Raw genomic sequence first — 27,410 nt, 5'->3', positions numbered from 1 at the left:
TGAAAACTTTTTTTTATTATAAATAGATATAAAAATATAAGGAATTTAAAATTTAAAATATAAAATTGTAAGAACTCCATATATACTAAAATTTAAATCAAAATTGAAATTTTTATTAAATTTAATTTAAATGTTTTTAACTTACAAATTGTATATCAAAATTCAGATCTGTTATTTAAAACAAAAATATTACCAACATAACTAACTTACTCTATAAAATATTAACTTTTTTATCAGGAAACAATATTATAAAATAATTAAAACTAGAATAAATTTTTATAAAGATATTTTAATTCAATTGTAAAAGTCTAAACATTTTTTTTAGTGAAATTTAAATGTCTAAGATTGAATTACTTGAAGAAAATAAATTTATTATATGTAGAGATATAAATGTAAATAGTATAAAATGTAAAAGAAAAATTTGTAAGAACTCCATCTATACTAACATTTAATTCAAAATTGAAACACTCTTTATAAAAATATATTCTAGTTTCAGTTATTTTATAATATTGTTTTGTGATAAAAAAGTTATTTTTTTATAAATTAAGTTGGTTATGTTTGTAATATTTTTGTTTTAAAAAACAGATTTAAACTTTGATATACAATTTGTAAGTTCATAACTTTTTCTGGTTCTTATAGTTTTAATTTATTTAAACTTAATAAAGTATAAAAAGAAAAATATATCATATATTTTATTACTACTTATATGTTTTTTTTTATTTCTAAGCAGAAAAAATAATTTTAAACACAGAGTTTTTGGCAAAATATTGCGTACTTAACTGGCAGTGCATACCTAAGAAATGCGTACTTAAGCGGCAAATTAAGAAAAAAAAATTGTGAAAGCCCTTTGAAAAAAGTCTAGACACGCCCCTGTTTTATACTGTGTATAAAACTTAATAGTTTTTTATATAAACTGTTATAAAATATAAACTTAAAATTTATTAAAATTTTATTTTAGTTATTTATTATTATTATACTTGATTTCTTCTAAATTCACTTGTTCTTTGCAGTATTGTTTTCGCTTTACTCAATTTGTAAAATTATTACTTAGTCTTTTTAACATCATAAAATATACATTTTCATTAAAATAAACTTTTTGGTTGTAATAGCAATGTTTATCTCCTTAGAAAATTCAAGCTTTTGTATTTTTAAAAATGAGCTGATTTTAAATTTGTTTTAAAATATTTAACTGAATAAGTAAGTTTTCAAATTAATATCATTTTCCCTTTACTTATAAAAGTATAATATTGCCGCAAATAACTTATCTTAAAAATGAATTTCAATTTTTTTATTACTTTTAACTACATTTGTCAAATATTGTTTGTAATATGAACTTTATCTTGTAAAAATTTCAAATTTTGAGCAACTTTTATAAAAGTGAGTTTAGGGTTTTAACTATACTAAAACTATTTCAAATAACCAATTAAAATGAAATTAGCTTTTTGAAATATCGAAAGACTTAACAAACTTCTTGTCTATATATAGTTATTGAATGTCAAAAAAGAAAGACGCTTAAAAATTTTGTCTTAGGACCTAGTGCACGAGGAACCTTTCGGTTATCGAGTCGCACACTATAGATACCTTTTAATATCTTGTCCAGAACATATAACGATGCAATATCTTATTAAAAGAATGTTTAATGTAGCATTATATTTTTCACTTTTTGTTTTAACTTAAAAAAATTATTTTAATGATATCGAAGCCATGAAAATTATAAATAACTTTTCAACAACAAAACTGTCCAGTGTATATGCCTACCTAAAATATATAATAAAAACTAAAAGTAAAAAATAACAAGTTTAAGAAATTTAATAGTATATCTATCAGTAGTGTGCATAATTTTCTAAAAGCTTTTTCAAACAGCAGTGCATTTAAAGGTTGTGTTTTGAAAACTTTTGTGATGCAGTAAGTTGTACGTGAATTTAGCAAAAACTGCTTTTATTGCTTTACATAGACTTAAATGTTTCCTCACCTTTGTACTAATACACTTGTAACAAAAAAAAAAACTTTATTTAAAATATCAAAACAACTGACAAAATCCTACTTACCTTGCCAGTCGCAAGATAAATTATTTCCAACTTGTTTTGGTTTTTCATGTTAACTATTTTTTTTAAAGAAAAGCTATTTAAATTAAGATTACCACAGATGCAAAATTTAAAGTTCATTATCTGTACTTTTGTAAAGTTTATGCTAATTTTCAAAAAAAGCTACAATAGCCTTTGAACGACAAAAAAGCTCTCAAAGTAATTGGTCCTAGTCCTAGGGCCTGGTGTATGAAACAAACTTTCGGTTATCGAGTCATACACTATTTGAATTTAGTGTAACGTGTTGTCTATGACTTACATAAAAGTTACAATGAAAATTTCAATCAATATAGACCTTAAATTGTTTTATAAGTTGTTACGTATGTTTTATTTATTTTTTAGTTGCATTGTAATTGGAAGTACTCATAGATGCCAAATGTAGCTTAAACGCGAAAAATTTGTCTTAAAATAAGCTCTTTATCACAATAGCTGTTAGCTTAGCATAAACCTCTTTTAATTCAAGTGTTGATTTTTAAAGCATAACGGTCTAAAGGGGAATCCCGTTATACAAAACATTTTGAAAAACAATTGATCAAAGTTTATAAACTGTAGTAACAATGCTTGTAACTTACAAGTTGTAAGGCTTAAAATAATAAATTTAAATTTAAAAAGCAAAAAACAGGATGACGTAATATTGTGCATTACAAAAATTCAGTACAAAAATTGATCTTCCATCTAACTAATCAAACAACTAAAATTCACAAAGATCACCGTTAAGTGTTTTTTGTTTTTTGTATAACTTTTGCATCTATGTATAGTAAAGTGCTTTTTATTTTAAATTGAACTGGCTGATGATTAAAGTGTTTAGCTTTATGAAATATATGTACCAGTATTCTTAAAATCGTACTTTTCCATATATATATATATATATATATATATATATAATTCGAAACTTTAGTAAACAACACGAATATTAGTTGTTTTTTTTGTATTACTAATATATGCATATATATATACAAGCATGTACTAGCAATACACTGTAATTAACATTTAAAAAACACTGGGTTAAAAAAAGAGCTATGTAAGACACTATATTGTTAGCAATTTTTTTATACAATGTAAAAAAAAAATTTTTTCAATTGAGAACGAAACTGCTTTCAAATTAAGTAAATTTACAAACCCTGAAGAAGTAGTTGTCACTAAAAAACTGTGAGTTCTTTTCCAGTTTATTTCGAAGGACATCTGTCATTGTAGATTGTCTCCAATTTGAAATTATATCCTCGTGTGAGTTAGGTAGTTTTAAAGTTAACTAAAAACTTTATATTATTTTACAAATTTATAATTTAAAACAAATTTCGTTTTTAATAGTATCTACTTTACAAAGAGGTTAAAAAATTATAAACATATGCTTTTTAACTAAATTAATTTTGGTTATTTTTAGTCATTTGAATAAGTACTTACAAAATGAATTACAAATTCGGTTGTTTTTGTTTACCAAGTGAAAATATTATAAATACCTGAAAAAATTATTAAACATTATTTCTACTTAAATTTAACTTTTTAAATTCAGTAGCTTATTGAATTTATTTTTTACATACCATCTTTAGTTAGTTTAAAAATTAACGATCTTTTATCATACACTTTCTTTTTTTGTTGCTCAATCGACTTGTTGGATTACATATTGTCTTTAATTAGCTTGAGTTGAACTTTGAAAAACAGTACTTAACTGCATATTTCGTGCTCAGTTAATTAGTAAAAACTTGTATATATTTGAAGCAAAAAATTACATGTCTGGCAAGACACCCATATACATAGTCTAGTTATTTTCACTAGACTCTAGTATAAATGATACTACAGTAAAAAATATTTTTTCAAATAGTGGCTGGCTGAATGTTTTACATTTGTTGCATAACTTGGTTAGCATTCTTAATAAAATTTCTGACTTAAAGGCTAATAACTTAACCTCGTATAATTATATTTAAACACACTAACATTTTTGTGTTTTAGTAGTCTGGTAGTCTGGTAATGTTTGATATAATACCACAATGCTAATAGTAAGCCTATTTGAGTTTTTTAGGTTTTTCACAATAACAATATTTTTTTAATTATTTGAGTAAGTAGATTTATATATTTTATTTTTTAACTTAAAACTTCATAACTTTAGAAGATATTTTTAATTACTCGCTTTTATTTTACCAGTGTGCAAAGTTATGAGTGCCTGGATAGATGCGGTCAACTTAACCCGAACCTTGTACAAAACAACTGAAGACTGAAGAAAATGGTTGCCATGAAACTCGTCAGGTTTAACAAAGAAAATATTAAAACATACACTTTGATAAATTTTAAAATTTTGTTTTTTATTAAGCTTTCTTTAAAGAACTTGCTTAATTACTTAAGATCTATTTTTAAATTCAGTATTAGTCACGATTAAGGTTAGGAGTAATTTTAAGGATCTAAAATTTTAAGACGTTTATAGCAGTTTTAAGTGTTTTTTAAAACTCATATACTTTTAATAATATAACAGCTTAGAAATTACAGCTTTTTTAAGTTTTTTTTCTGATGATATATATAAAATAAAAAGGAAACCTTAGTTTTAAAAGTGTTGTCAGTTTGTTTACTGTTAAAGTCTAAAGTGTTTAGAAAATTTCAAGAATTTAAAATGGCAGTGATTTTGTTAAAGCTTTAATTTTAGTCATTTTTGGCTATTAGTAAAGATTAGTAAACGGCGAGTCATAATAAAAAAAAACAAAAAATGAGCAGTTTTTCAGTGAAACCGAAGCAAGTTAGTCATTTTGTTTGTTTGTTATGTTCAGTTGCTTATAAGCAGACTTCCCAGGTGGACTTTTACAGAAAGGAAAAGTATCTGACAACAAGCACTACTAATTACTTGGAAACTAAAGGAGAGCGCTTATATTACATAAATTAAATGTTTAGATTGCAAACAAGTGGCAGTTTGTTTTATATTACAACTTTAAGGCCGTTAAAATATCTCAGATTTTATTGTTATTAGAATAAACTATATTTCTTTCAATTAAACTTTTTGCGCCGTAAAGTAATTTAAAGTATACATAGTTTAAAGTAAATTAAATTGAACGAAATATTTTGAAAGTTTAAAACACCTAAAACACCAAGTCATTATTAACTATACATTTATATGATTTAATGTTGGTAATGATTAGCTCTAAAAATAAATACTATTATTAAATTGAATATTTTAAATCAAAGAACCAGTAAAAATAGTAAACACTTAAGACATATACTTTCAATTGTTGTTGTTTATAACTAAACTTTACAACAAAAATGTTTCAAATGTGTTCAAAATAAATTTTATGTTTTAAGTTTTGTTTTATTTTATGTACAGTTTAGATTGAAATTAATTAAATTTTACTCTAGTAATATATTGAAATTTTAATTAAGTTTTTATTTAATAAAAGATTATGCACATTTTTAGCACAAATGTACGACAACAGAACAAACAAAATAGGTTAACAAATTACAATAAGTATAGTTTGAGCCTACGCATTCTGTTAAGAATTCATAGTTGTAAAACTTTAGAGCTAGTTATCAAAGCCTAAGCGACTTAGCTACTTAAATGTAAAAAATAAGAGTGAGCAAAAAAGCTTGGTTTTAATGATAAACTAAACAGTTAAAAATGTTTTTTTATAAATCAAAGGTTATTTTGCAAATAAACATAAAGTTACGGGTGAATATATATATATATATACAGAAACTTATTATAAAAAAAAATTTAAAAGTAATAAAATATTTGTTTAAGTTTTGACATAATGCACATAATGTACATAAAGTACATAATAAACTTATTTAAAGCTGTTTCGGCATTAATTAGATAAATATCAATATAATTGAATTATTCAATAATGTTTAGTAGCTGTTTTAAGTATAAAATCAATAAATTTCAACAAATCTAACAAAACGTTATGTCACACACAAATTTTTTGTTCAAACAAAAAGTACTTTAATTCATTTCAAGAATTTACATGACGTTTATTTTAGCTAATTAGAAAGTACATTATTTAGATAATTTTTTTAAAATGTTTTAACTTAAATATAAGCAGAGCACATACCTTGCAAATGTTTTAAGTATAGAACTAATAACAATTATAATATCAATGGTTATTTGCTTTATGTGCAGTTTATAAATACCTTTACTAAATGAGGCTAGTATCAATATAAAAAAACTTTAAAAATATCAAAGTTATAAGACTTTTTTTAAAGTGTTATTCTTTAAGCATTAGTTATTTTTGTAGGTTTTATAAGTTAATTGATTTTTTTAATAAAACAACCTTAAGGTGTCTTGAAGCCAGTAAAAATCAGAAGTTAATACTAGTTATTCGATGAAGTTATAATAACACTTCAGTAGTTTATAGAATTTATAAAAAAAGCTGGGTTACAGGCTTGAGCTGGTTTACAAACTTTTCGAAGTAGTTTTTTAATTTCATCACAAAACAACACACAATATTATAATAAAATTTATTATTTTGAAGAAGAAAAAAATTGCTAAAGGATTATTTATAAAACATTTACAAAAAAAATGTTTTAGTTACCATTGCCGAAACTAAAACTTTTGTTATTAAATGTTTTTAGCTTTGTATGATAATGTATTTATCAGTTTACTTTATAAATAGAAAGAAAGTTTAGTATTTTTTTTGGTATACGAAAAGCAAATAAACTTAAGGTAAAATACACAAAAAATAAAAAACATTTTACTCTTTTTTTTTTCAGATTAAACATAATAGTTAAAGTGATTAAGTTTAGTTTTTACCTTGGAGATATTTAAAAACTTAACAGTTAAAAAAAGTTTTTCCTTTGAGGGTGCCTTAGGTAAAATACTTCTAAAAACAAATTAAACATAAGAGAAAGTAGTATTTTTGTTTGAAATACTCGTGCAGGTTTAATTTTTAACGTTGTGATAGTTAAGAAAAACCTGAAAAATACTAAATGAGAAAATTCAAAGTTTATTAATTTAAAAATTTATTTATAAAACAATGTTTTAATCAATTGAAAATAGTTTTATTCTATAAATGTCAATATTAAATCAAAATTATTCTAAAAATTTTGCCTAAGAAGGATCATTAGTAACAACACTTCTTAAAAAAAAAAACATAAGAGAACATATTAGATCGTAACTTAAATTTAAAACCTCAACTTGTTGGTGAAATGTATATAATATAAAGTAATGGATATGTTACAAAACTAAAAGAATAAATTAAGTTTAAGAACTTTACTTTTGTTTTAGTTATATCTTTTTAAATTGTATTATATAACCCCTTTAAAAAAAATCAAAAAATAAAATATTAGAAATTTTATGATTGAAAAATAAACTTTTAACTACAGAAATTTTACGAAACTACTCAATTAAACAGAGTTGTTTTAAGAAAATAAACATTTTGCTTATATTTAACTTGTTCTGATCGTTGCTCGCCAGTGCAGTGCTAAATGTCACGAAACCGAATATCTCAAGAGACCTGACGGGCCAATGGGCGCTTCGTCGTTCGAAGGAAGCTTGGGGAAAGCTACTTCGTGCTCTAGTGCAACAAAAAAAAAGCCTACAGCGGCTAACTATAATACATAAAACAACTGGTGACGTATGTGAGTTTTTTGGAACGCTCTTACTTATATTTGTTACATAACTCGTTTTTACAGCAAACAGTAAAAATGTTTGAGGTTTTAAGCTTTCAATTTGCAAAAAAAAAGAATCGTTTTAATTGTTATGTAGTAAAAGACACAATAATTGTGATCATTTATTGTTATTTAGCGGTTTTAAAAACAGGTAAATTTTCTAAATGTGTTTTATTACTTATACGGCGTTGTTTGAAAACTTTACTAGTTTGATAGATAAAATATTAAATATCAGTTCTTTGCTATGAAAGTATCATCGAAAGTACTTTCGATTAAAAGCAAGCAAAACTGACATGACAAAGTCTTTGTTTATTTTATATTGATTGTTTATACATTCTATTTTTTTATATGACTTGAAATATAAAGGATTATGTGCATTAGAAAGCTTTTGTAAACCGAAAAACTGGGTAAAAGAAGCTATAACTAATATTTCTGATTTAGGTGTATCGGATCCATCTGAGCTTACTGAGGGGTAAGTATTTTACTTTCTTTTTTCAAACTAAGTATAATCAGATGAAATAAGTGTATAAGTTACCCTTGTAGTCTGTTTAAAGTAGTAAGCTAAATTAAAACAAACTTGAAAAGCATAAAACAAATAAAGATACATAATTAAATACAAATATTTTCATCGTGTGTATATATATTAGTCATATAAACATTCAAATTACGATAATTAAAACTCTGATAATTTAAGTTCTTATTTAAAAAAATTATAAAACCATATTTTAAAAAGTAGTTTTTATTTGAAAATACAAAAAACGCTCATGTAGGTCTTATTAATAAGATTACAATGGTATAAAACAATTTTGAAAAAATAGTTCATTAAAAGAGATAGTTAAAAATAACTAAGAAATATTAGAATTTAAATTTTCAGAATTTGAATTGTCTGAACTTAAATAGTCGTTTACCATTATTTACTATAACACATTGTTTTTTGATTAAAATAAAATTCTAATTTTATTATAATTTTAGCAAAACTCTCGTTGAAAACTTAAATAAACTTTTAAGTTTTGTTACAATACAGAACTAGTTTTATTTCGATTTAATAGTAAAAATTTAACTTTGTTCAGATTTAAAGTATTAAAGTTTTTTGTTAATTCTTAAGTTTGATATTGTAAATATTAACATCTTAAAGTAGCGTTAAACATTTTTGTTCTTTTATACAATTAATTTGGTCATTCAACATTTATTAGCTGTGAATAATTGCAATTGATCTAGAGTTATTTATAAATGTTTTTATTATTTTCGATACTTATGTCTAGCTACGAAAAGTTGAAACAAATGTTGTTTAGAAAAAAAAAAGTTTAATTCTTAATATCTAATGTTAAACAACTGATTATAAATTGGAAACTCCCTTTCTGTTCATTGAATGAGTTTGTGCAAAATATAATTATATGTTTTTCGTTATAGAAAAATCTAATTCTTTACAGAGATATACCGATCAATGCTGAGTGTTGCGAATCAGATGGATGTAACAACCAATTGCTCGTTAGATCAGAACCATCAAGCGGAAAAAAAATTATCATAGGAAAACTCAGGGGTTTTTATTACTTTTTCTTGTTTTTTTTGCTTTTTGGTAAAGCGTTAAAGCTTTTTAAATAAAATTAAACCACCACAATATTGTCAAACAGTTTCTTGTTTTCCAGTTTCAAATTAGATATAAACATTTTATTATAACTTTTTTATATACTCTAACTTACTTGAAACATAAAAACACAGTTAAAAATTATTATTACTGAATTCTTATAACGACTCGTGTAGTTTTGTGGTTACAATAAACTTAAAAGATTTATGTATAACAGTTGTAGTAACTCTCCGTTTGTTTAACATATTTTTAATTCTTAAATTTTAACGTTAAAATAAATTAAATTTTTTCTAATTAAATTATTTTGTAACTTTAAAAATGTTATATGTTATAGCTTTATCTTGATTAGAAGTGAAAAATTTTCTTGCCGGCATCCAAAGTTATCATAAAAATTGTTTCACAGACTGGATTAAATAAAAAAAGTCTTACTGGGCAGTGGGAAGATTAATTTTGATAAATTGTACTTAAAAATAAAAAAAACTTATTTGAATCGCAGTTAAATAATCATTTAATAAACACTACTGTTGTATAGTGTGTTGAAAGTGTAATAGTGGCGACGTGTGGCATTTTTTTCATAGGGTGCAGAAAGTTCAAAATTACTAAAAAAACCCGTTAATATTTTAATTTTTTTAACTAATTTATTAAGACAAAAGCTTTACAATTACAAAAAATTGTTGTAAAAAAAAGAACAGTTTTTTTTTTGTAAAAAAAAAAAAAAATAGGTGGAGCATCTCCTTCCAATACTACAACCCATGCGACGACCCCTGGTGTGCATTAAAGTTCAAATTAAGATCACGATTAAATGTGTTTATTTCACAAAACTTAACATTTTTTTGCACATGAGGATTTCAAGCTACAAAATACCTTATAGTTTTAGGTCAGATATGACTAATTTATTTCAACGAAAGTTAACTGAATTAAAAAATAAAATAGCTTATAAGACTAAAACTAATAAGTGTCGCTGGTTCTGCGTTCATTATCTTACACTAAATACTTTTATTTAATTTATTAGAATCACTTTTAAAGTTTAAATACTTACAACTTTGCATTAGTTTGTTAGATTAGCTAAGTACATACCATCAAAGCCTAAATGTTATTTATTGTTGTTTAGTTTATTAACTTAAACTATAAGGACACAGCACACAACCAAGCTTTAACTGCTCACCTAAGCTGAGTTTTTAAAGAGTAAGCTATTGGTAATTGGAGTGGTTTGTTATAATACTTCAAAATAAACATGTTTAAAGATAAATATTACCAATAAGTAATATACAAAAGTATAAATTTACGATTTAAAGAAAAGGGCTGGGTTTACTTGGCCCAATTTTAAATTATTAAAATTCTTTACTTTGTAACATAAGTAAGTATAGATGTCAATCACACACATATTTAACTAAATAATTCTATTTATTCTATCTTCTTAACAACCTGGACTGATGATGAAATGCCTAAAGGAGAACAATCATAAACATCTCCTCAACAATCCTAGTTGTGCAAAGAATTACAAGGGTAGCAGATTCCAAATTTAGTTTAGAAGAGCAAGTTTTACATACTATCACTCAGTTCTAGATTTACTATTTATTAAAACTCAGGTGAACAATCTGCCAACAACATAACATGTATAACTTAAAATTTATTAAAAGATGTTTTTTTTGTAATATTTTACTTTTGATTCATTTTAAAGTATATTTTCCATATGCTAAAAATGTTTAAAAAAATGTTTTTATTTTAAATTATAAGAGATTAACTCAACCAAAACTAACATTCTTAACACAGACTTTATTTACAATGAACACTTTTTAATATATTTTTCTTACAAAATGATTTTTTTCACTATACTAATGTTAAATATTTAAAACCTTTATCTGGTGAGCAGCTAAACAAAAATATTAATTAACTTTACAGACTTTAAAAATAAGTCATTTATCAAAAAAAATTAGATAAAAATTAATTCATAGACATAACTTTTATTTAAACACTTTTTTTTTCGCTAACTTTCACAAGAAGTTAAAGAATTAAAATAAATAAGTTATTGAGATAAAACTTTTCAATTTTTAATAGTTTAAAAGAGAAAATATTAAAACCAATACTTTTGTGTTTGAAAACATAAACTAGTTATTTTTATTGTTATAATTTTGACTTGCTAAATTAATTTAGAATTTTGTTAAGTTTAGGTGTTTTAGTATGATTAGTAGTCACAGTAATGATGATGATTTAATGGTAGTAGAAAATAAAGAAAAAGAAAATAAAAGTTGTAGTAAAGGTATTTGACAAGTTTTTACTGTTTTTATTTTTGTATATTTCTTTCATTAACTAAATATTTTTATTCTTATTTTTGCATTGCAAAATAATTTAAATACTACTTTAATTTAAAAAATATACATATTTTAAATTGTGACTGAATTTGAAATTAAAATTCATCCCTCCAATATGTACAACATTTTGTACAAACTTCACACAAACTATTTTTGGCAGTTTATATTAATATTTAGTCTCTTTAGTTAAAGCTGTATAATTCTTATTATAAAGTAAATCATTAAAAAAAAAGTTCACACCATGTAAATTTTTAAATTTTCCAGAAATTTAATCTCAATAAATAGTTTGAAGTTTTACAGCAAAGTCAAATTAGTATTGAATAGTTATCTACTAATCTTGACCTGTGCAGTTTTTATCTTTTTCGCTAAGATAGGGTTCTGGCCTAATCCAATTAATAAATTGAGTATAAATAAGACAATTTTTATTTTGTTGAATCAAAATATCTATAGCTTATGATATACAATCTCTTGCAAATCTAGAACTCTTTGGTTCACCCTTGTTAACAATATATTTAATTTTTTTAATACTTTTTTTTGAATTTTAGTTTGACCTTCCATAAGGAACCTGTTGAGCTCTATGACTTTACTCTTTATATTTTAGATGTATTAGCTCCCCTTTATAATTTAAATCAAACAATGTTCAATTTCTCATAATACTTCTTAAAGATTTATTTCATCCCAATGAATCTCTTTTTTGTTTTTAGTTATTTTTAAGTTAAATTAAAGATTGTTCTCTAATACCATACAAGACAAGTTTAATATTAGGTGGTCAAGGTAAAATTGAAAAAAAAAAACTCAGTTTACACATTAACAGCTTTTATTATTATTTTTTACATGTATGTACAACTTTAATGAAAACAAGTTTTGAAAACAAAAAAGGAGAAAAGTCTTCAAACTGAATTTAATCAAGTACATTAAAAAAAAAACAGCCAATATGTTAGGTATAGGTGTTACCTCTTCACTTTTACTGTGGGCACAATGTGTAGATTTGCAAGAGGTGACTGTAATATAAATGTTTATAGTATAAAATGCCCCATGAAGCTCTATAAAAAACCAATCCATCACAAAAAATTCACTGTATTATGCATTTTGACAAATAGTAATTGACTTATTTTTAAAGATTTTCTTCTAAATATTTTCTTGTTGCTGTAAATATTACACTAATGACAAGATTTAAAGGCAAGTTTTTGACATGCACTTGTTTGGCATATATATATATATATATATATATAAGTTTAATCAATAAAAGCATGTTGACTAATTTACATACAGTCATTATCCTTCCTTCTTTAGTACAAACTGTTTTAACTATTAAAACTTATTTTTGTTAATTAAAATTTTTGATAGTATTTTCTAAATGTATTAATCTTTACATAATTTAATGTTTGGTAAGAAAATTGATCTGTTAAAAATCATTAAAGCAGAAACTGTTTATCTATTTCCAATAGTTTTTATATATATTGCATTTTAATTAACAAGGTAATAAAAAACCAAAAGTATATTGGAAATATAATGTTGCATTAACTATATTAAAATGTATTTTGATCCCTTATATCTTAGAGTTACTTTGATTTTTTTTTGGCTTTTATAAGTGTTTAACTAGCAAAAATAAAACTTACAAAATAAGCAATTTGTAAATAACATGACCCATCAAAATTAAAATAGGTAAAAAAGTAAAGATGGCTCAAAAGCGTAGCAATGAAACAATAATACAAAAGAATTTCTCACAGAACAATGTGTTAGTTTTAAGTTCACATATAGCTTATAGTAAGGATGGACAATTTTTCTAAAATAGCCTAACTTTTTTTTGTTTACATTTGATGTTTTCAAGCAAAAAATTACATCGCAGGCTGTCAGTGAGTTGTACAGTTCCCATCCTCAATCCTTAGTTTAAAGCAGTATTTTAAGCATTTATGATTTAGATAATGTTCTTTTATTTTTCATGTAAAATAATTTTGTAAGTAATACTATTTCATGCTGTTAATCAAAATATCGTTTGAAATCTATTATTGTAGCTACTACTAAAGCTTTCCTATCCAATATCTAGTATTTGTACTAATTAAAAGAGTCGTCATTTGAAGTTGATAATACAAACGAATTTGGGTAACATTTTAATTGTTTTACATGTTATTTTCATACTCTATTCTAGTTATATCTTTAAGACTTGACCCTGTAATAAAGTTAAACAGAGGGTTGCAACTTACTGAGGTTAAATCTAAGTTTTTATTTCTTTCTGTTGCTGACTCAGACTAGTTTAATTATTTTGCAAATATCCAACTTCGCTCTATTAAAATATTTTGTTTTTTTTAATATTATTAATTGTAACTTAAGTAATAATATATTTATAATTAATTGAATCTGTTTGGTTTTTTACTATTAAAGCCAAACTATCAGTATTTTTTTTTTACATTCCCCTAACTATTGCTCCAATAGTTAATTTAACACTATCTTAGTAGCTTGTTTAAACTTAGCCAAACTCAGACTGGATTTGTAAGCTTTTTTTTATGTAGTAACCTTGATATATATATATATATATATATATATAAATATGGATTATAAAAAATACAAAATTACACATTTTATTTTTTTCTTAAATTTATTTGAGTACTTTTGTAGTAAGTTTTATCAAAAATTGTATTTTACTAAATTAAACTGAATTTAAGTTGAAATAAAATTATACTGTAGTTTAAAGTTTTAAGATATAAAATGAAGTAATAATGAATGCAAAAACTAACTAAATGCTTATACTGTAGCACTTTGCTATACTAATAAAACTTATTAAATTATATCAAACTAAAATAAACCAGCAATAAAAATGTAAATAAAACTATACTTTGAAATGTTTTAAGAGAAACTAATCACTTTAAAATTACTTAATATAAGGATTTAAAAAGTCTAGTTTGGTATACGAACTTTTTCTGCTTACATAAACTGGGCCTTAAAGATTGAATGCATAAGGCTTCTAGAATGGGTGGGTGTCAGAATGACACAGCGACAAAATGACACGGTGCGTCACTTTGGCAAGGTGCGTCACTTTGGCACGGCGACAAAATGGCACGGAGGGTCACTTTGGCACAACGACAAAACAACACGGTGCGTCACTTTAGCACGGAGGCTCACTTTGGCACAGCGACAAAATGACACGGTGCGTCACTTTGACACAGCAACAAAATGACACGGTGCGTTGCTATAGCATGGATTAACAAACTTATAAGCAAAACTAAACTTCTTCGGTAATATAACTTTAACATGTAAAATTTTGATAGTAATTAGTTAAACAAAAGATTTATTATATTTTTTAAATATACAGATGCTTTTGTAGTAACTAGCTATTTATATTAAATATGTATATATATTTATAAGATGTAACGTTAAAATGTGTTAAATCCTGGAGATCCTGATAAGCTAAGCATATCGGAATAAATACCACAGATGTTCTTGTGCTAAAACTTTATTTCAACTAACGGCGCTTCACTGCTCTCAAATAAATTTAAGAACAGATCTACGGAGTCTATAAAATATTAACACACATTAGAAAAAAAGCAGAAAAAGTATGTAAAATTATGTATAGTGTTCATGTAGGTAGTAACTATAAATGAACTTTATGGTTTAAAAACAAAGTTTGGGATAAAAACATAAAATTATAAAATTGTCTACAAAAAATTCAAATTTAATAAAAGTAGGCACTAACCTCAAAAAGCTCTAAGAATAGGCAAGTTTTCAAATGAAAATTAAATTGAGATGTGCAGAAATATTACGTCATAATAAATTTAACAAATTGGTCAATAATTTATACAGCTTAAAAACATGAAGTATTAAGCTTGCAAGTGTATGTAATTGTAATGTGAGTGTTGTGAAATATATTAGTACATAAGTAGACAGAGTTATTTAAAGTAGAATCGTTGGTTGTGGGGACAAATATTCGATAAATCTTGCCGCTTATTCAGAAGTAGGTCTTTATCTTCTGCTGCAATTACTGCTCTTTCTGTATAGCAAGTTGGGCAAATTCTACTTACTCCGTTGGATGCATGTTTGATCTTTGAAACAATACTCCACTCCATGTTTGGCCTTTTACCGTACCTGTGAAAAAAGCTCCAGACATAATCCGATAAACGCGTGCTTTGTTTTTTATTTATATTTTTAAAAGTATGTTTATGGTTAGCATATCTATCCTTGAAACTACCTGCTGTACTTCCGATATAAATTTTATCTGGGCCCTTACTTTCAACTTTAACTTTATAAATTACATTTTTAATTAAACAATTACCTTTTAATGGGCATTTATCTTTGTTTAATTTACGGCAATTACATGTTTTAGGCATATTACTTAACTTATTACTATTAGGGTTAGTTGGTTTTGAATATTTATTTATAGTTTTATTGTTATGCATTTTGCTTATACTTTTAGCGCTATTATCACTTACTTGTTCTAAGTTTTCTTTTATCATTTTAGAAATACTTCTAGTTATACGTTGATTATTATAATCTACACTATTATTAGTACTATTGATATGGATATTTTCATTATCATTAATATTAAAGTTATCATTACAGCTTATATCTTTAATGTTTAAAGTTTTAGAAATAGCTGTATAAATTATTGACCAATTTGTTAAATTTATTATGACGTAATATTTCTGCACAACTCAATTTAATTTTCATTTTAAAAACTTGCCTATTCTTAGAGCTTTTTGAGGTTAGTGCCTACTTTTATTAAATTTGAATTTTTTGTAGACAATTTTATAATTTTATGTTTTTATCCCAAACTTTGTTTTTAAACCATAAAGTTCATTTATAGTTACTACCTACATAAACACTATACATAATTTTACATGCTTTTTCTGCTTTTTTTCTAATGTGTGTTAATATTTTATAGACTCCGTAGATCTGTTCTTAAATTTATTTGAGAGCAGTGAAACGCCGTTAGTTGAAATAAAGTTTTAGCACAAGAACATCTGTGGTATATATATTTATATTCAACAAAAATTAATAAGTTAGGATGTTTACTTAAAACTCTATATTGAAAATGTATAATAAACTTGTCTAAAAGCAAATAATTAAAATAAACGGTCCTGGAGCCGGAATTTATGAAAAAGTTAAAAATAGTATTATGAACAGTTGAGAAAAAATTAAGAGTCTAATGCAACCATTCATGCGCATTTTTATATTTATCACTTTGAAAAAATGTTAATCACGAGAGGTTATACATACAACATTGCTGCTGCAGCCTTCTAATTAAAGCTGCAGCCATTCTATTAAAGTTAATACTATAAGTCTTTTTTATTTTAACAAAACTTTGTAGTTTTAAATATAAAAAAAAAACTTAGAGTATGATAGATATGGAATTTACGCAGCTATATGCACAAAATGTAATAGCAACTATGTAGGACAAACTAAAAACAGCTTCAGTACAAGATGGACAGCACATAGATATAGTTGGAATAGATCAAAATCAAATTTTAACCCAAACGATATAACAGATGAAAATGCCTTATATAGACACTACTATGTTAAACACAAGAACGATCTACAGAAAGAGTGTTGTTTTGATGACGCGTATGAAGTTGTTTTTTTGGAAGAACCAAATTTTAAGAACCTTGACTATAAAGAATATTTTTGGATAAATAAACTCAAATCAAATATTAATTTAGCTAAAACACAATACAGTGATTTATAGGGGTAGAGTAGTTAAAGTACATATTGTTAGATGCATCTGTTTTGTATATATTTTTTTGTATTTCTTTGTGTTATTTAGTAGTTCTTAACATACATTTATATATTAATTGCATATGTAATTTTGTGGAGCAAAACTCTTTTTAATGTTATAGGAATAAAGTAAATGTGTTTTTTTAAAAAGTTTTTTTATATATAAAGTGTTTTGTTTGCTGTTAACAGATGTCATTTTATCAATTAAAAACATTTTTATATATATATATTTTATGTTTTAATTTTTGTTTTTACAGCCGTATTTTTGTATTGAAAATGTCTAATAAAGGACGAAAGCTTTGCAACTAAAGTGTTCTGGTTATTGTTTCATTGACAGCTATTTAAGGGCTATTAGTTTAGCTTTTTTGTAGTATGATAGATATTATAGTATTTTATTGCATATAAGGAATTAAATAGCATTTATATTTAATACAAAATGAGTAAATAAATTTCATAGTAATACAGTAAAAGCAGATTTTAATTTGATTGTAAAACATTTCTGCTACTTTATATTCTTGAATTTTATTACAAAGTTTTAAAAAACTCGGTCTTGTCTTAATCCTGTTATGAAAATAATATTTAATTTTCTATTTTTAATCTTGCGAATAAAAAAAGAAGTTTTTTGTAAAAATAAATACATTTTCTAGGATTTTTAAATACTTTTTTATAAAATTTTAAGACAATATTGTTTATTAATTAGGAGTTAATTTCTTTCTAATGAAAAAGTAAAAAAAAAAATATTTACTTTTGATATAAAATTTTGATATAACATTTTGAAAGTATGGGGCAATTGGGAGTAATTGGTGACAGCGATGTTCTATTTACCTAATTATCATGGGCAACCCGTGGTCTCCAATATCTGTATTGAGACATTGGAGACCACGAGTTGCCTGAGCTTTAGGAATATTCTAATAGGAATCAGACGCCTAATCCATTAAAAAACGGAGCGAGAAAATAATTTAGATAATAACTAATCAATTTTTGAACGAGTTTAAAATCTTGACAATATCAATTGCGATAATGTTTTATTTTGCGAAGTTTTACTATTATAATAGTAAGAAAAATTGTATTTTGTAAAAGCAAGTCTACAATTGTATTACAAGTGTGTATTAGTGGTTGATTGAGTTTTATTTAAAGAGATGCTTGATGTAGGGAATATTTTGCTAAAAAAACTAATTTATTTGCGGTTATTTGTACTTATACTTTTATCTATGCATTTTTAGTGCTTAGGTGCACAATTTTATTTGCGAAAGAGCATTATGTTTCTACTTCTAAGTGCACGATATATGTTACAACTAACATAAGTCGTATAGAGGCGCAAAATTTCGATCTTTTAAGTCAAGTGCACAATGATTTTTTGAAGATGTTGCTACTAACGTAGGTCGTCAGGGAATGCAGTATTTTAGTTCAAAATTGCAACCTATTAAGTCGCCAAAAGAGCGCAAGTATTAATTTTTTTAAGCATAAAAACGTAAAATAAGAACCGCATTAGAATTTAGAATTACAACAGCAGAAAAGTTGTTTTCGATAACGTCTGAGTTTTAGTTTATAAAACAAATTTTCCTCTGTATTTACATCTACTAGTTTATTGTTTTGATGTGCTGAATGATTGATCTAAAGTGTAGATTGTATTTTTTAAATCAGAATGTTGCTGAAGTTTAAAAAATATGTTTATATGAGTTTTTATCTTTCTTGTCGTAAAATGGCAAGTCATTTTTTAATTTTTATTACTCGTTTCAAGTTCTAGTACTAACCTGTGTTTAAGTTTTTCCATTCGAACGAAATCAAAAATAAATTCCCTTTAACTTTGGCAGTCGTATTTTGTTATAAAAGTTGCTGCTTTTGCATCTTTGTGAACGTTGTTTGAAACAAACAACTATTTGTCGTTTATTAAGCACAGCTTTTAAGCACACCTAACACCTTGCTACTGCTTAAAAATGAGTATGGTGTTTATAAGTACGACGATGGACAATAGAAGGTATAAACATTACGTGTTTCACTTTATTTTATGAAGTCACAATCAATAATTCCTGCGGTCTTTGTTTTTAAAGTTAATCAATGTGATAATTGCTAATTCTACAAAACTGGTTTAAAGACAGGAAACCAAAAAGTTTCCTAGAAAAATAAGATCGTTGTCCATACCAATGAAGATTGAAGTTTCACAACAAATCGTTCCCTCCCTTATCAACCACCGTGTCATTTGTCGCTGCGCCAAAGTGACCCTCCGTGCCAAAGTGACGTATCGTGTCGTTTTGTCGCTGTGCCAAAGTGACCCTCCGTGCCAAAATGACGCACTGTGTTGTTTTGTCGCTGTGCCAAAGTGACCCTCCTTGCCAAAGTGACGCACAGTGTCGTTTTGTCGCTGTGCCAAAGTGACCCTCCGTGCCAAAGTGACGCACTGTGTCGTTTTGTCGCTGCGCCAAAGTGACGCACTGTGTTGTTTTGTCGCTGTGCCAAAGTGACCCTCCGTGCCAAAGTGACGCACCGTGCCAAGGTGACGCACCGTGTCATTTTGTCGCTGTGCCAAAGTGACGCACCGTGTCATTTTGTTGCCGTGCCAAAGTGACCCTCCGTGCCAAACTGACGCACCGTGTCTATTTGACGACCGTGTCATTTTGTCGCTGTGTCATTCTGACCCGCTCCCTCTAGAATATGTAGCTGAAAAGAGTTCTCCGCTCTTACTAAAACTGAAAAGTTTTCTTTTTTATAATCTTTCACACACTCATGATAGTCCAACAAATATTGTCCAATCGCCAAGAAGTATTTTTTTGTAGGTTTTCCCAAACGACCCTCAAACCAGCTTTTCAAGATTTTCGGAACATGCTGATCAATCCTTACGTGAAACCTTTTAGATGTTTTTCCCACGTAGTCACTACCACAGTGAAAACTAAATTTATAGATGATGTTACTTTTTTCTTGGGTGGCAGAAACATCTTTGTAAATTCCACTTAGAGGTCAATCAGTATGCAAAATTGTACTTAAACGAACCTGTTATTACAACTGTTGAAGTTAAACAGCTGAAAACCTGGATTATTTCCTCAGAAATTTTCTTGGAAAACCTTTCAGAAATATTTCCAAGTTAAGGAAGTTTAAAGTACACTGGACACTTCTAAGGGCCAATCATTTTTAAAGCTGTTTAACTTCTTGCTCTTGTTATAACTTTCGAAACTAAGTTACCTGGATAACTAAGGGAAAAGAAAAAAAGTATTTTGAAGTGTTTCCAATCTTAAATATAGCAAGGAGAACAAAGTCTGGTGAAAGGCTTTACCTAATACGAAAGTACTCAAATAAATTTAAGAAAAAAATGAAATGTGTTTTGTAATATTTTAAAATAAGTTATGCAACGGGAAAAAGCTGTTCAAACTATGGTTTTACAACACAATAATATATATATATATTTATTTATTTTCGTATTTCTTTCTATTTAAAAAATTTATATACAGTTTTCTTTAGATTAGATGTCTGTGTTTTTTAAATTTATCTTTTTAAAGAACAATTTTTTATATAAACATGTAGGAGCTTAGATTTAATGTTGGATGAAATGCGTTCTAGTGTAGAAAACACTGTTTCTATTAAAAGAAAAAAGTTGGAAGTTTTTGCTCATCAATGTAGCTCAAATCATAAAAAAGTTGAAGAGGAAATAAAAATTCAAGTTATTTTATAGATATTAACATGTTATTTAGTTTAAATATATTTTATAATTATTAACTACTGAAAACATATCCATATGATTTGAGTATGTAAATAGATAATATATACTACATTGCAGCATTTAGTGTAGTATTAGCCAAGTATTCGATGTAATCTTGTTTTGGAGAATTCTCCTGGATTCTGCTGGAATTAAGTTTGACCTAGAACTTCAGCTGTTTTTTGATCACACTCACTGTTGCGTCAAAAAATAGGCTTGTTTTTACTTGTGACTTTAAATGTTTTGCTAATGTTTCCAAACCTATTATATATAATTAAAAAATTGATCGCATTTATAGATAAATTTACAGTTAAAAGTTTAATATTTATTACCTTCTAGGTATACATATACACATCAGACTTGTCTTTATCTAGCTGCTGTATTTAGCCTTTTATTTCTCTGTTTTTTTTTATCTTCTGCCTTTATGCTTTTTTTATTGTTTCTAGTTCATCGAACTAATTATATCTCGTTTGGCTGTGATGTTTTGCCAAAATTTTGGTAATTTGAGATGAGTGAGTTCTAGAAAAATTTAATTGAAAAGTTATAGGTTTAATAAAAAATTAGTTTAATTAGTATGGAAAAAGTAATTTGTATTTTGTAAAATCTGATTTACCTAGCTGAAACATTTCCACCTTGAAACTGCTGTTGAGCTGTTTCTGTTTATACACTTTTCTGAATAATTTTTCTTGTAATTTCTTTATTGACAATAATTTTATTTTTGTACCTCTTCTCTGTGACCAAATGCAGGACGTCTTTTCCTTTGCTCATGTTCTTTATGTATGATGTTTCCGTTACGACTATGTTTTAAAACTCCACCGACTGAATTAGTTTCTAAACTCTCAAATCTAAAATTATAGTTTTAAGAAGAAAAGTTGCAAAAAATGATATAAAAACAACTTACACTAAATAGAATTCAAAACAAAGTTTTACACAAAGACTGTGTGCAGAGTTAGATTTTTTTCAAAAAATGTTTACAGAAAGTTTAGTTAGAGTTCATTTTTCTTTGGAAACCAAAAACCTTAACATTATGGACTTCAAAAATATACTTTTGTATTCAAAATAGCATAAAAGAAATGTTAAGGTTTTTATAATTTAAAAAGGTTTTAGTAATTTAACATTTAAAAAAGCTCTTATAACTTATTGCTGATTTACTAGAACAGTTAATTATAAATTAATGTTCAAAAAAATTTAATCATATTAATATATTGTCGTTAGTAAAAATACTTCTTACATAATACTTTTTATTTTTTATCGTTTTCAGTTAACAACAAAATAAGGAAAACTAAACTTCTTACTCTGAAATAGCATAAAAACCCTTATAATCAAAATTTTATTTACAAAACAATTTGATTACTGAAGGTTTCAAAACAAATTAAACCACAAATTTTAAAGTTTGTTTTAAAAACTTTAAACAACTTTTCAAACAGCTATTAGTAAATAGCTGACTATTTACTTTAATCACAAAAATACTACTTGTTGTACTAGTATTTTAAAACACTATTTTAGCTTTGACAGATGTATATTTTATTCATCCGTTTTTTTAACTAGTTTAATATTTTTTTATTTGCCGTATCTACCTTTTTTTACACTATTTGGATTTAAATTTTATTTTATCAAGTGTACTTAAATGTTTTTGTTTAAATTTATATAAAAAATTAAAACTTTGTCTAGTATAACAAACAGATTTTTTTTTTTGAAATTGTTATTTAAGTATTAAAAATTACTCAATTTAAAAAACTTTACAAGTTGACTTTAAATCAGATTGGTTTGATAATTATATACATAATGTAATTAGATTTAACAAGTTAACTTAAAATTTTAAAAGGTTTTTGAAAAACTATAGACCTAATATAAGATGCTAGTACTTTTTTGAGAATAATCTTTTATTGTCTAAAATATAAAATTTGGATAAAAACTTTTTCGAAGGAAATTAACTTTGCTTTAAAACTTTTTTAAAACAATCAGAAAACTGGTTTGCAAATTACAAAACTTGATTAAAATTCTTAGTTTTTTCAATCAGGTAATTCTTATTATGAGGAAATACACTAATAAAGTATTTTTAAAACAATTTTTTTTTCTATGACTGAATTAAAAAAAAAAATTCGATAAACAAAAATTAACTTTCAAAAATAAAGATTTTAAAGAAGACGCCTATACTATTTTAAATAACCAATTTTATCCCCTTATAGGAAATTTAGCTTAAAATTACTTTTTTTTGTGGCGTCATTTTTTAAAAGTATACGTCAAAAAAAAAATCAAAGACTAAATTGCAAATATAACAGACCTTGGGAAAGACTCCTATACTATTTTTAAAGACCAATTTTGACTTTTTGTAGGAAAATTAGCTGATATAAGGTTTTTAAGGTGAAAATTGATTTTTTTTTATGACATCATTTTTTACAAAATATAAAAAATCAAAGACTGAATTGCAAAACTACAGACCTTGGGAAGACTCCCATACCATTTTTAAAGACCATTTTTAACTCTTTATTAGAGAGTTCTCCAAAAAAAAGTTTTTTTTAGGATATCATATACAGAAAAAAAAATTTATTATTATAACGTAACTTGAGGTAGTTTAAAAGTTTTATAATTAAAAATAAAAACTGTTTTCTTAAACTCAGGGTTGCCACTTTACCTAGAAACCTGGAAAACCCTGAAATTCGACAATTTAGGCAAAAATAAACAGGGAAAACCTGGAATTTAAGAAATTTTGAAAAAATTCTGGAATTTTAAACAAAAATCACTGGAAAAACCTGGAAATTTAACAATTTTCACATGTTCAGTAGTAAAATTTCGATTTGACTCAAAAAATCTATCATATGAATAAAAAAACATATTTAAAGTAGCTTTACATTATCTTTATAATTTTTTTATACTATTTAACACAGTTTCTTTCCTTAGACTTAACTTTTAACTAAAAATAAACTTAAAAATTTGTACTTTTAAAAACCTGGAAAATTTTTTGAAAAAACAAGTGGCAACCCAGTAAACTTCAGACACTTTAAGAAGATGGTACTTTTTTTATATACTTAACTTATATGATAAGTTATCTTTTGAAAATAACTTCTAATACTTGACGAATACTACACTAAATGCTGCAACGTGTATATACTTATATAATATTAAAAATAAAATTAGTCTTTATAACTAATCAAATCGAAAATCATCATTTTTTTTTACAATTCTTTACAATAAACTGCTTTAATTTTAGTTTTGTTATTGTACTGCAAGTAAATTATACAACAATTAACATTAATAAAATTACTATTTTTTTAATTATTAATGACAAAATTAAAGTTTTAGATAGTTTTAATTACAAATAATAAGTTAGACGAATATAAACCTTATAAGTTTTTTCATTACAAGTATTGTTTTTAATTTTTTATTTATACATATATTACTTAATTTTTTACTTATAGTAGATTGTACTTAAATGTACCTTCATGTCTTTTAAATTTGTTTTTTTTAAGTATGATTGCTAGATATTTTAAATTCTTATAAAAATATAGTGATCCACTGGATTTAATACAATTGTTGAAAAACCATTTGTCAGTTTTTTATTTGTTAAAATAAAATGTATTTTATAATTTAAAAGTTTGTAGCATAAAAGCTCTAAAAAGTTCTCTCAAAAGATAGAAGGCTTTAAGTAAAGATTATGCACAAAAAATTCCTTAGTTTTAACCACTTTAACATATACTAATTGACCAATACTTCAAAGGTATTCAAACATTTATAAATATTTTTTTCGATGCGATATAAGTTGCCTTATGAATTGAATTAAATTTAAAGTTAAATGGAAAAGCAAAACTATTTAGAACTTACTTATTTAGAATTGACATATCATTAATTAAGTTTTACTTGCCAAACTCTAAAGTTTGTATTTATTTTAATTTATTCATACGTCATAATTTAAAGTTTTTTCAAAAACTGTCTACTAACCAAAATTTTTTTTGAAATTCATTTAATATTAACCACTTGTCAATGAAACTCGTGTAGTTTTGGAAACGTTTGTGAAGTAATATAAAAATTATTAAAAATAAATTAATAAAACAAATGTTTAAGCACTGCTTTGGTTTATTACCTGGTTTCGGTGAGCCTTAGCCGACCTTTTCAAATAATTTCAAAACAGTAAATAACATTTAGACATTGGCAGTAATGTGAATCTGAACTCATTGATGCGTAAAAAATAAATAAACATTAACTATTCAAATTTTAATGATAATAAATAATGATAAAAAATAATTTAATAAAATAAAAATAAAAAATAAATTAATAAAATAAAAAATTTTAATCGTTATATACTTAGTTGCAAATGCATAAATACGTTTGAAAACCTTCCTATTATATAATAAAAGCCTTATGAAAATTCCAGAAGTAATTTTTTAACCTGTGCGTACAGAGGTAAAGGTTTTCATTTCTTGATTGAGTAAAAACATGCAGACAATGTTTGAAACTTATTTTGATCAATTTTTTTATGACACACCGGTACTTACATTTCAAGTTTCAATAAAAGTTAATTTAAAAATCAGTTAATCTTAGTCTATACTTTTTAGTGTTCAATAAAAGAACTTTAACTATAAACTATTTATCTAACTATTTTAATGAATTAATTGCTAGAACATAACAGTTATCATAAAAGTAGTAATCTATCGGAATTTTTTTGTTAAGATCCGAACTCTAGTTTGAAGATCCAAAAGATCACTACATTTATACTAAGTAACTTGATATTAACATATAATTAAAGACCAGTTCAAGAAATAAGGTTGTTGAAGATTACGAGAAACAGTTTGCAAGTATCATATCTCAATGTGATCAGGATTATAAAAAAGCCAAAGAAGTTGAAGATAAAATCAGAGTTAGATTTTAATGCTTCAAAAGTAATAAAACGATATAACCTTCACATTATATACTATATTAAGTCTAGTTATAAATGCCTATGGTAGAGAATAAATAATTTTAGTTTAGATACAGTTTCTACTAATATATTAATTTGTTATTATTATAACTGTGTTTTATATAAATAAATAGTAATTATTGTTTTTTATTCGAAATATATAAAAAAATACTCAAATGCCATTGTTAAACGTTTAAATATATTTTCCCTGCATATCTTCAGAAACGTTACTAAGGTTTCAAACACAGTTGTTTACTAAAATAAGAATATCTTGATGCTAATTAGTCATTAATGAGATTAACAAAAGTAGAAAAATAATCAACGCAAAAACAATTATTAAATCAACTATAATACATACATAACAAAATAGTCTGTTAATTAAACAAATAAAAACATTTTATAATCAAAATCTCTGTTTCTTTAGATGAGGTTATACAAGTTTGTGTGAATAAACTATATGACTTAGAGAAGCCGACTATTAAGAAAAATAGTTTTACAAAATTGATAAAAATAGTTATAAGCGATGTCAAATTTAGTTTTAACAACGTAATTTATAGTCAAGTAGACAAGGTAGCCATGAGTTTACCTATTAATCCTACTTAGGCGAACATATTCATTGGATATCTGGAATCCAAAGTTGTTGAAAATTTGTCTTCACAAGTTATATGGGTGATTATCTGGTTATTTCTCAAACAGAGAGGAAAAACGAAGCTTTATTTTGCAAGCTAAACTCCGTGCATGAAAAATTTTATTTACCAAGAAAATAGAACAAGATAATTAAATTCCTTGTTTGGATATACTAATCACCAGGGGTAAAGAAAAAATTCTCACTGATGTTTACAGAAAACCATCATTCCAGGGCAATACTTGCGTTATCAGTCCTTTTGTACTAAAAAACAAAAAGTTAACTTAATTAAAACGTTCAACCATCGAGCTTTTATGATTTGTTTTTCTGAATTACTTAATTCTGAATCAGAGAAAATTAAAAATATGTTGGTGATAAATGGTTATCTATTGGAATTTATTAAAAAAGTTATTAAGTTACATGATGAAAATTGTAGGAAACTTAAGTTGTTCGGACCGGATAAGTTTCCTACGGTTGTTAAACTACCGTATTTGGGTAAAATTTCTCAGTTATTTGAGAAGAAAGTACAAGATCACACATAATCAACTTACAATCAGATAAAACCCAGAATAGTATTAGTTTCAAACCCAGTTTTAAGATTGGAGCTCAAGGACCCAATATCTAACCTAGTTAAAAGTTGTGTCGTATATTCATTTAACTGCTTCTGTAAAAGAAGTTATATTGGTCAGACATCCAGGCATCTTAAAACAAGAGTTAAAGAACATTAACCTACGTTTGTGTTAAATTTCATGAAAGAAAAGACTAACATAAAGACAAAAACAGTTACCAATGCTGCAAAAAGATCATCGATAGCATAACATTTAATTAATAACACAGATTGTGCAAATAACTATATGCCATCGAGATTTAGAGTTGTCAGCCATTGCAATAATGTAATTGACCGAGTGAGATTAGAGGCTGTACCAATATTTTTAA

The sequence above is a fragment of the Thalia democratica genome, chromosome 2 (genome assembly GCF_965202585.1).
Source record: "Thalia democratica chromosome 2, ktThaDemo2.hap1.1, whole genome shotgun sequence".
Classification (NCBI taxonomy): domain Eukaryota; kingdom Metazoa; phylum Chordata; class Thaliacea; order Salpida; family Salpidae; genus Thalia; species Thalia democratica.
Note: the sequence above shows the minus strand (reverse complement) of the source record.